Genomic DNA, 12,014 nt, shown 5'->3' on the forward strand with positions numbered 1-12,014 from the left:
AGGCCATGACCATTTCCAACTCAGAGGGCATACAAGGAAGTAAAGCCCACCTAAAGAGCATAGTGTCAGCAATAGCAAATACTCAAGAATCCAACCCTCAAAAAACAGGTTAAAAAAAAAAAAGAATGATAAATATCCCACAAGCCTTCTCATGGACCGGAGCTTCAGAATCAAGCATGTAGCCTCTTCAGTCACCAACAGTAGAAAATAGGCAAGAGAAATGAGGTTTGTGGAAAAGTTTAAGTGACCACGTGACAGATCCATTCTCAGAATGATTCTAACAAAATGTTTTTACATATTCTCAATGGAGTACAGGTGGTCACCATGGTATGGGTTAGTGAAAACTCATAGGATGATAATTGGTTTTAGATACGTATAGAGCTAATATTAAGCAGCACACTGTTAAAGAGGAATTATCCATTCTCAAACACTAGCACCTTTAGAGTAGCGACCAACACTGTTGCCAGAAAGTTGTACATCCCAGTAGAACTGGACAAAGACACCATGGAACACTGCAAGCCAAATAAAATGTTAAAAAAAAAAAAAAGAAACAGACAGGAACCACCTTCTTCGGGGTCTTGTTTTGTAGTAGCTCTGTGATGGTTTGGATATGAGGTGTTCCCCAGAAGCTCTTGTGTTAATTCAAGAATGTTTAGAAGTGAAATGATTAGATCCTGAGAGCTGTAATATAATCAGTTCATCCTACATTGAATGGACTGGATGGTAACTGTAGGCAAGTGGGGCATGGCTAGAAGAGGTAGGTCAATAGGGAGATGCCCTGGAAGGGTTATTTTTCCTGTGGTCCCTTCCCCCCAACTCCTCTGCCACCCGGCCACCCTGAATAGAGCAGCTTCCCTCCACCATACCCTTCCCCCATGATGTACAGCCTCATTTTCAGACCAGAGCAATGGAGTCAGCCATCTATAGACTGAAATCTCTGAAGCAACAAGCTCTAAATAACTTTTTCCTCCTCCAAGTTGTTCTTGTCAGATATTTTAGTCACAATGATGCAAAACTGACTGACACACAAACTCACCCCAATCTGAAACAAAATGAAGCAGCCAAAGCCCAGACTGCTTTTCACCTGTTATCATTATCATTCCTGGTTAAAGGACTCACGTGTATCTAGTGCTGTGCCATATAAGAGAGAAGCTGCCTTGTCCAGCAACTGACTCCAGAAGGAGCTCACTTAATATTATTTTCCCACTGAATAATTGGGTAGGAAAACAAACAAATGATTACATGATTGTAATACAATGTTTTAATCATATTACAAATACACAGAATGCAGTGACTAAAGAAAAGAAAGTACTTGTGGGGTATGGCTGAGGGGCAGAAAGGTGGAAAGGCTTCTGCTATGGTTTGGACATGAGGTATCCCCAATAAAACTTATGGTAATGCAGGAATGTCCAGAGGTAAAGTGACTGGACTGTGAGATCTGTAACCTGATCATCTTAGTTTAAATGGACTGACCGGGTGGTAACTGTAGGCAGATGGGGTGTAGCTGGAGTAGGTGGGTCCCTGGGGCATGTCCTGCAAGGTGCATCTTGCCTGAGCCTTCTTGTTATTCTCTGTTTACTGGCTGCCATGAAGCGAGCTGCTTTCCTCCTCCACGCTCTTCTGAGGAGGTGTGCTACCTCACCTAGGGCCCAAAGCAGTGGAGTTGACCATCTATGGACTGAGACCTCTAAATTAATTTCCTGATTAATTAATTGATTAATGAGCTCCAAGTTAATTTCTTCTAAGTTGTTCCTGTCAGGCACTGTGGTCACAGTGATGAATAATGCCTTGAATCAAGTGTTGGCAGATGAAGCCACAATCAAGAAACAAGGGGGCAAGGAACTTCTGGCAGAAGTTTGGCAGATTCAAAGTCTTGGTGTGAGGGCATGGGTGATGGGGAGCAGTGCATGCAGAGTGGTAAATGACTCTGGACAGGTTGATAAAAGCCAGATCCAGGAGAGTCCAATGTGCCATGCTTAGGTGTTTAGACCTTGTCCTCTTAGAGGGATGACATGGAACACCTGCTATCCCTCCCCTTCCCCACACATCAGACCCTACCAATCACAGCACTTTATTATACTTCACAGCCACTAGCATCACCTGGAATTGGCACCTAAAATGGAATCATTTGCTCTCCCTATTCCAGGTGCTGGGGGCTTTCCAGGGGGTTTTAATAGGTATAACAAAGGTAGACCCTCAACCAGTGCCGACTGATCAAGGAATAAGTGGCAGGCACAGTGATTAGTGAGAAGACCCTGATGACAGTCCCATGCGCTACAAATCCAAGAGCTGCACCTCCACACAAAGTCAGATTGAGTGGAACCCCAAGCTTTTGCCTCATCACTGTCAGAGGCCACACGGTGGTAAAGGAGCACATACAGAACTCTTCCAACAAGAGAACCCAGGACAAGCTGGAGATTGTACTCAGAGGAGAGGAGACCCAGGAGAAAGAACCAAAGCCAGAGGGAAGCAGGCAGTCAGAAGGGAAAAACCTGCGCAAACACAGTGACCGAGAGATCCCAGCAGCACGGCAGCACCTCTGCAGCAGGATGCCTTGTCACCCCCTGCAACATTTGGACTCAATGAAAGACTCAGCAAAAGGCAAGTAGTCACAGTTTCTATGACTTAGGAGAAGATAAGACTTTCATGTGTACTCTTATGTTAAAACAGACACACCACGATGTACACACCACTGTATGACAAAATTGGGGAGCATTCCTGCCTAGGATGTGAGCAAGAAACCTATTTCTCGAGTTTGAGGAGCAGTAAGACCTGGGTATAGTAAAAAGGGTACTGGATGGAACAGGAGATCATCTTTTTTCAGACCTCAGTTTCCCTGACTGAAAAATAAGAGAACTGAAAAGGTGATATCTTCTAACAACCATGCTGACTCAGAACTCTCTCCTCAGAAGAAAAGAGCAGGGCCACTTGGGAGAGTTCTTGCAATACCACAGTATAGAGAGCTAAATCCTTCCGTGTGCAAGTCGGTGAGCACAGCAGCTCACATCCTAGCCAGGAACTTGGTAATATGATTGAGAAAACTGAAAACACATTGTGAGTGAAGGCCTGGGGAGCATCGAGCATCCAGCTTTAAGATGCTGACTGTTTTTGAAATAAAACTTTAAAACGTGCCATAAAAAGAAACTATTCCTCTGGGGAAAGAGAGTCTAAAGTGTCTTTGATTGTAACGATGGGAAAGACTTTCATCTGCACTCTTTACGAGGTTAATTGTAACTCTCCCCAAAGCTCAGAAACCCTTTTCTCAATCTTGTGGTTGTAATCTTACACTCTGCGTGATAAACCTTCCTTTTGCAACAGGCACATTCCAAAATAAAACTTAGGGCTCTGAAAGCAGTCAAATGAGCAGAAGTTGATAAGAAGAAACTTTGCTAGTGCGCATGCACACACAGCCTGCTGTGCCCAGCCACACCAAGTCAAAGTCTTCAAGCTCCATCAGCAAGGACCCTACCAACCCCAAACCTTAGCAAATGTGAAGCACTTAGCACCCTGCCTGGCCCAGGGGACACCCTCCATAGTGCATAACTGTTGTCATGCTAGCCTTTCTCTTCATCATTGCTGATGGATTACAACTATCAGTATATAGCTGTCACTGTGCACGAGTTATGAGGTCACCTTCAAGGACTATCTTACCACAGAAACCCCTATGGGATAGTGCTGTGGTTGCCTTCCTTTACAAACTGGCATTTAAAAAAGTTACCATAAATTTATTGTCTAACAGTGGGAACCCCCATCATGTTGTTTTTCACAATTCCTTTATCTACAAAACCTCAACTTAAATCTGTGGTTTTTACTTTCCTCCCAGATGCCAATAGATGCTATACTTTTCTGCCTCCCCTACCACAGGCTCACGAAGAATAATTGTGTATCCATTTATTGATCATTTACCACATGCCAGGCTTAGTGATAATGTCCTTTTTAAAAAGTTATTTTATCTTCACCTCAACCCCATGGGATGGTGCTATTATTCTCCTCTGCATGTGCAGTGTCTAAGGCTCAGAGAGGTTAATTTATCTAAGACCACTCATTTGGCCAATGAGATACATTGCAGGCAAGGAGTGGAACGTGAACTTGATCCATGTGTTTCTGAATCTGATATCCATGCTTATGTTTTCCACTAGATTGTAATTACTAAGTAAAGGACTCATCTTGGAATCTCTCCAATGAACTTCAGGGAATCCATGAATGCCTTTGAATTTCATGTAAAATGGTATGTGTATGTGTACATCTTTCTTAAAGAAAGTCCAAAATTTTTACCATATTTTCAAAGGAGTCTAGAATTCTTTTTTTTTTTTTAAGCTTGAGAATGATTATTCTAGACTTTGGCAGGACTCGACCTTACATCCTATATTTTGTACCACTGCTGCACTCAACCAAGAGCCATCCAATTGACCCAATTCTCTTTTCTAGTCCTTTCTTGGATCTACCCCCTCCACAGCCCACTGTAGATGTAGTGAGAGTGATGAATATTTTAAAGCTGTTTTTCATCCACACACGTGAGAGAGCTCCATTAGCAAAGTTTCTGGGCCAGCTTTTCACAGCCACTCACACTATGAAAAAGCAAGCAGAACTCTGTCTTGCCTGCTCACCCCAAAAAACCAAACATCTGCTTGCCCCGCCTAAAGAGCTCACCTGCTGAGGAGAGTCCAGCAAGGAACAGCATAGCACATCTGGCCCTTCCTGCATGAGCTCCAGCCGTTTTCAGGATCAGCTGTCAAGTAATCTTCTGCCTTATAAACAATCTCACATTTTAATAAGAGCCATTGTACAAGGTGAGTTGTTTAAAGAAAGTTGGTTTCAGCCTGCAGCTGCACTTGCAGATGCCCCCCTTCCTCACTCAACCATGGACAACAGCTATGAAATAAGTGCCCGTTCTTGCCTTTGGGGCATGCCTACTGTGTGCCAGACACTGTTGTAGATGTTTACATCCATCATCCACAACCTGCACAAGCGCTTAGGCAGATATCCTCCACAGAGAGGTTAAGTAATTGATCAGGAGCCAAGATCTGACCCCATGTTAGGACACAAAACTTTTCCACAGCTTCATCTCTTCATGTTTCCACCCCTCATGGAACTGAAGTTACTTGCTTTTAAAGTCTTCTCAAATTGGAAAATAAGAAAGACTTTCAGGTCTTAGCATCTTGAGTAGGTACAAAGGATATCATTTCAGAGCACTCTACTAAAAACAAAACAAAACAAAAAAAGAATTAGCCCCTATGAGTCTGAGGGTTTAAGCCAAAAGTTGCCAGTAACACAGCTTTATGAATGAGCTGAGCAGCCTCACAGCATGAAAATGACTTAAATACCCAATTTCCAAGCCTCCATGTAAATTAAAAAATCAAGGTGCTATGCAGAGTGCATCAGAGGACACAAATCACAAGTAGAACCTCCATTAGACCACCCAAGGAGAAAAAAAAGTTTTCTTTTTCTTCTCACTGTTTACAAATAGAGATAATAAATCTGACAATATTATATTCTTAAAAGTACTCTAGATGTTCATTAAAAGACACTTTCAAATGCCTACTATTCATTATATTCAGCAAATATGGATTCAAGGCACCAGGCTAGACATGATGAAGAGATCCAAGAGTATGATAGTCTTGTCCTGCTTCCTTAGTCACACAATAAATGGAATAGAATCACATACAAATTTCTTAATTTACTACTAAAGGGAGAGGAAGAAATCATCTCACACTAAGTGAACCTCAAAAGATGGAAACAAGGACCCAGTGGTTTTCATGTGAGGGGAAAGTGAATGGTGTTCAATACATTCAGACTTCATGAGGAAATGGCACCTGAACTGAGAGTGGGTGGGCTCTTGCATGGGAATGATGAGTGGACAGAGGTGAAGAGAGACTGTGAACAATGAGAAGGATCCAAGCAAAGATAGGGAGAAGAAGACACAGAGCACTTGATGGGGTAATCCCTCCTCTGGCCCCAATCCTTGGATTGGAGTATGCACAAGGCTCAGAATTACAAAGGGAAAGGTTGACTTCTCCACTAAATTAGGCAAGGGCAATAGCAAGCTGATTAAGACCGTGGACTGGGAGTGACCAACCAGCTTTATGCTCCAGGAAGACCACTCTAGCAACAATGTATGAACTGGAGGAATAAAAGTCTAGACTCAGAGGCTAATTACAACTGTCTGGTTGTGAGATGACAAAAGCCTACACAGGGGTATATGCAGGAGAGAAATGAAGTGTTCACTCAAGATCTTTTACAGTGATTGAGTGATAGGACAGAGAAATGAAGAGCCTGGTGACATTACTCTCTGAAATGGGGTGGTTAGAAAGGAAGGATTCAGGTTTTAAAACATTCTGATTCATTCAAGTGTTCAGGATTAACAAATTAGAATAATTAGAAGGCTAAATATACATAGAGGCTGAAAAAATGAGTTATTTAAATCATTTTCATGCTGTGAGGCTGCCCAGCTCATTCATAAAGCTGTGTCTCTGGCACCTTTTGGTTCAAACCCTCAGACTCAACAGTAGAAATCAAGGCAGTGTCAGAGTGTATTGGAGCACACAAATCACAAGTAGAGTGGGAGATGGTCAGTGGCTGTGGTAAGTCATCTTTGGAAGCTGTGATTTTAAAGGAAGCTTCAGAAGATGAAGAAGTCAAATTATAGCAGCTCATTAATCCTCCAGGCCTACGAAGCTGGCATGTGAAGCTCACTAAACACCCAACTTACAAGGAAGACCTGGCCAGAAGGAGAGTCTGTCCTACTTCTGTCCAGTTCTGAACAGCAGTGGAGAGGACAGGGAGGAGAATGTGTACCATGCTGGGGCTAAAGACAAGTTTTTTATCAGCCTGGCTGTGCCATGCCTGCCTCCTGGGATCCTCCACAGACACTAGCAGTTTTTGGTTTACAGGCAAGTCACAAATGTTCTAAATTCCCTTTTAGTAATATTAAATAAGAGCATCAATTGCAAAAGGAAATTCTTTTTTTTCTGGTGTGTGTGCATGCATGTGTGTGTGTGTGTGTGTGTGTGTGTGTGTGTGGAGAGAGAGAGAGAGAGAGAGAGAGAGAGAGAGAGAGAGAGAGAGAGAGAGAGAGAGAGAGAGAACCCAAAGCTTGAAAGCATGGAAAGGACAGAAGAGTATCAAGAAAAAAAAGAAACTCATGCATCAGTTGACATTTTAGTATATTACCTTCCAGGCTTTTCCAGTTGCATTTTTAACATAGTTAAAGAGATTTTCACCTTTAAAATGTAGTTATTCTAGTAGAGCATTATCTAAGAGCTAAGGAATAAATTGACTCATGGACTTGTGAAATTCAAGTCTGGCCAGCACCTGACAGCAGAGCAGGTGGAAAATGTTAACCCAACTTCAAAGTCCTTCCTAAGAACCTCCAGAAACGAATACAATGGTATCCACAAGAAACTGCTTCAACAGAAGTTCACCTCCTCCCTGCTTCCCAGTTCTTGCTGATAATTAAATAGCTTGATAATGGAAAGAAGCAGAAAGAATAAAAGAAATAGGAAGCAAAGTCCCCTGTCTCCCACCCCACATTACTCCCATGATAAAATACTACTTCGTTACAGCTTCAACAATACTTTCACACCTACATTGTTTAATTTAAAGACTGGTCCCACCCATGTCTCTGCCATCTCAGAGACCTCTCCATTCAGCCCAAACCAGCCAGAAGCCACAACATTAAGATGTCTGATTAAGATGTGGTTATCCACAACTCACACCCACTGACCAGTTTGGCAGCTGAGCAAATAGAGGGCCAATGACACATCCAAGGTCATACAAGTGGTTGGTGGCAAAGCCTCCCTCTCCTGTTCCTTTCCAGAGGGGTCAGAATAGATCCTCTGTGGAAGGTACCAGGTAAGCCTTCTCACACAGAGCTGGAGTCAAGAGTCAAATCAGTGTGACACTAGGAATTTCTGCCATTTCATTAATCCAGCATGAAAACAAAAAAAGCCACTCCACTCCCCTTCCATGCCTCCATGTACTTCTCAAATATTTAATGAGAACAGATATTCACAAACAACAATAACAACTCTGAGGGCCTGGACAGAACTAGGAGTGCCATCAAAATGCTCTCACAGTTAATCCTTGCAGCTGTCCCACAGGACAAGGGACCCTATTTCACAAGTCAAAAAGAAAGCAACCCAGAGGCACTCTGTATCTTGCACCAGATCCTACAGTAAGTGCCAGCACCAGGATCTGATTGAGCTCTGCTCAACCCTAAAACCTTTTGCCTCCACATTTTTCTACACTATTGAAATTTAGAGGCAGTTGGCTCTCACAGACTGGGTGAGGTGGACACTGTCACCAAGAAAGGAAAAAAATAAAACCATCCCAGCACAGACTCCCTTCCCTGCTGGCCTCCCAGAACCTACTAGGAGGATCAGTACCTGTGACAGCTTTCCCCTGTGTCCTCACTAAGGCCAGGCAGGGCTCCATCCTGAAGACTGAAGATCTTCACTTACCAGGGCAGCCTACAGGCTGCCATCTCAGAGGCTTCTCTGCCCAGCTCAGCCCAAACCAGCCACAGGCCATAATATTAAGATATCTATCTGATGAAGATATGGTTGTTCCCCAAACCTGGAGATATTGAGAATCCATTGGCCAGGAGTGCAAGAAAACATCTTGCTACAAAACAGCTTGATGGATTAGATGTTCCATTTATTGAATTCCATAGTCCACAACAATTTGTATTGAGTAATACAATATAATCCCCTTCCCCAGAGATAGAAACTAAGGAGGCCCAAATCTGGGTCCCTGGCAGTAGCGCTAAAACATATGGCAGGCAACCAGTCTCTGGAAAACCTTGACAGTACATTGTTGAGGGAAGGGGAGGGGAGAGAAATATTCCTCTATTGAGAACTCTGTCCCTCTCCCAAACCCAGTGGCATCTTGACCCATCTCTACCTTAATCAAAGCCAGTTCTTTCTCTTCCCCCTTCTTCACCTATCACAAGAACCCATTCCCAGAGGAAACTGTCTCCAAATCAAATCTATCCCACTGAAACTTTGCCCTGTAACAAAATCATGCCGTTACAGTGGTGGGAGGAAGTACATTGAAGCACTGCAGACAAGAGCTGCTGCCACATGGTCCTGTGTCACTGGCTGACTTCCCACAGTCACCATGACAGAGGGGTTGACCCCAGCAGGACTTTTCTTCCTGTGACTATACATCACACCAGTGTAGAAGAAAAAGCTATATGCAGAAATGGCAATCTCTTGTTTTTTTACCAAGATACCTGACCATTTTCAACAAAGTCATTCCATTTGCCTACATTAACCCTCTGGATTCACAGATATCTGCTTTTTCAAAGAATTGCTTTTGAAGATTCACTCAGAAGTATCTTTGCAAACTTTCCTTAATTTATTCTCTGATTTTCTATGTACCAAGTCTGTGGTATTTTATGGAAGTACAAATTAACAGCTATAGTCTTAGGCCTCAAGATGCTAAGAAACAAGTATTTACACCAGAGTAACTGCTTTGATGGCTGTATTTACATAAAGCTCATGAAAGCATAGGGTGCCTGCTGAGCACCTGAGTCACTACAGGAAATCAGGGAGGGCTTCAAACGTGAGGTGGCATTGGGCTAAGCAGAGTCAGCCAGATGGACCACCGGCAGGGAGGATATGTGAGGAAGAGCAAAGGTACAGAGGTGTGAGAGAGCAAGGTACAGAGGTGTGAGAGAGCAAGGCTCATTCCAAAACTATCTTATTCTCCAGAAGCATAAAACAAAAGTGGAAAAGTGTTGGGAGATTAAACTGGACAAAGCAACAGAAGCGATTTGGAAGGAACTTGAACAACATGCAAAGTAGTTTCCATTTTACACTGTTGGTGATGAGTAACCCTGATGGTTCTGAGCTCAAAAGAGAAAAATCCAAGCCTTTAAACAAGATTACTGAGGCCACAATGTGAAGGACAACCAGAGAGCACAGAAAGTCCTGCTAGGAAGCTATTGCACCAGTTCAGGAGGGAGATAGGTGGGACGCTGAGCCAGACAGGGATATCGGGAGTGAGAAGCAAGAACTGCAAAGGGAGATATGTTAGGAAACAGTTGTCAGGACCTGGAACATCTGGATGCTCTTCAGAGTTCACTGCTATTAATGCACCCAGGCAGATCTCCTTTTAGCAGTGTTAGCGGTGGAAACCGGATGCTGGGAGTGGGGCTGCACACAGTATGGCTGTAGTTGGATTGTCTGTAGGGGTTTCATTTTGTTGTCAGGTTTTTCAGTGAACAGAGCAGCAACAGGCTTGGGTTACAGGGCTCCCTGACCGTGTTTCTCCTATAGCATGGAGAAGAGAGGAGGTGCGGGCATTCCCAGCCACCACTGGCCTCCCTGCCCTGGCTGTTCAGGCAGCTGCATTCCAGAGACTAATGAGAACAAGGTGTAACATGGTTTAACAATTTCTATACAGTCCTTAGCAAAACACAATGTCTTTAAAACCATATAGACCACATTGCAGTGACTCCATCAGGCAAGACACATGTCAGGAAAAAAGCATGAGAAAATTTGGCAGGTATGTCTGATGTGTCAATAAATTAAACTAAGTTTATTTTCACAAAACTAAATGGTCAGACTTGCTCGTGGTTTCCTACCAAGGAGCAAGAATTACTCCCTAGAGAGAGTAATCAAAGTGCAATTAGAGCAGTACTGAAATTTTTTTAAACATACTATCCTTTCTTCACACATGATTGCTCTTTCATTTTTAGCATAGATCCTTAACTCAGAGAAATAGTAATGGGCTTTCCTAGGTTTGGGTCCTTCCACGATAACATGCAATCATAAAACAGATTTTTTTAAGTAATTGGTTTACATTAAAATTAAATGTCCTTCACAATGTATCGATTCATTAATTCATTTAACGAATAATAACATTGCCTATTGGGTTGGTCTATTTCAAATACAGGCAGACAAAATCTTTTTTTTTTCTAATAACGGCAATAATTGTTAGCCCCTGGGCAGGAATTTTTCACTCTGAGACCATTCTATTAGGGCCCTAGTTGAGTGAAAGATTTTTGAATAAAAAAAGAACTATTATGGAGGAGTTTCAAGACGGTGGAATAGAGAAGGTCGCTTTCCTGCCTGCTCTGTGATGTGAGATCAAGAAAGCAGACAAGCAGCTTTTCAGCAAGGTGGGTGAGCAAAAAAAAAAAAAAAGGCAGGGAGGGACTTTTCTGGAATTTAATACTGGATGTTCAAAGCAGATCGGGGACTCAGGAGGTTGGATATAATAAGGAAAAAATCCCAAGCAACACAGCTGCTGCCAGAGTCACTAGCCAGAGTGGTCCCTCCACAAGCAAAGTAGAGAGTCAAGGGAATTAAAGGAACTTGCATTTTTAAGAGGCCTGAGGTATGTCTGGATGCAAAGAGTTCAGAGCTCAAAGACACTACCCAACTGAACTTAAAGACATGCTGCACAGTATCCTTGCATGGGAAAGCCGCTGCCATCTCTCCAGGCTGCATGCAGAGGACAGAAATAAGAACCATTTTTCAGCTGAGGCATGGAGGCTGAAGCTGAGGAAGCCAGTTCCTGGCAAACCCAAGTTTGGCCTGGCAAATCCACACTGCACGACATAGAATGTGCCTCAGTGACCACAAGAAAATCAAACACGGAGGGAGGTTTACACAGTAAACTACTGGTCATGGAAACCCACCTGGCTCCACCCCTCCTCCTCCAACCTGGCTGTTCACAGGACTGGCTTGGAGAGCTGTACCTGGCTGGAGAAGGAGAGATTGAGTTGGGACACTGAACCCAAGACAAGGAAGTGAGGGGACTGCAGGAGATATAGTTGACTAATAATTAGCTCCTCAATCACCCGAATGGAACACAGGGGTGCAGTCTTTCACTGAGGACTGGCAATTGCTGGGCCCTGGAGGTGAGCTGATTTAAAGTCTCCAGACCAACTGGCATCCAGCCCACCTAAGTCTAAACCTGCCTCCAGGAGTTCCACATACAGGGTTACTTCTCTCACTTCATGACCCCAACCAACATTGCTGAGACGGGAAACTGAGAATCTTCTA

The sequence above is a fragment of the Urocitellus parryii genome, chromosome 4, assembly GCF_045843805.1.
Source record: "Urocitellus parryii isolate mUroPar1 chromosome 4, mUroPar1.hap1, whole genome shotgun sequence".
Lineage (NCBI taxonomy): Eukaryota > Metazoa > Chordata > Mammalia > Rodentia > Sciuridae > Urocitellus > Urocitellus parryii.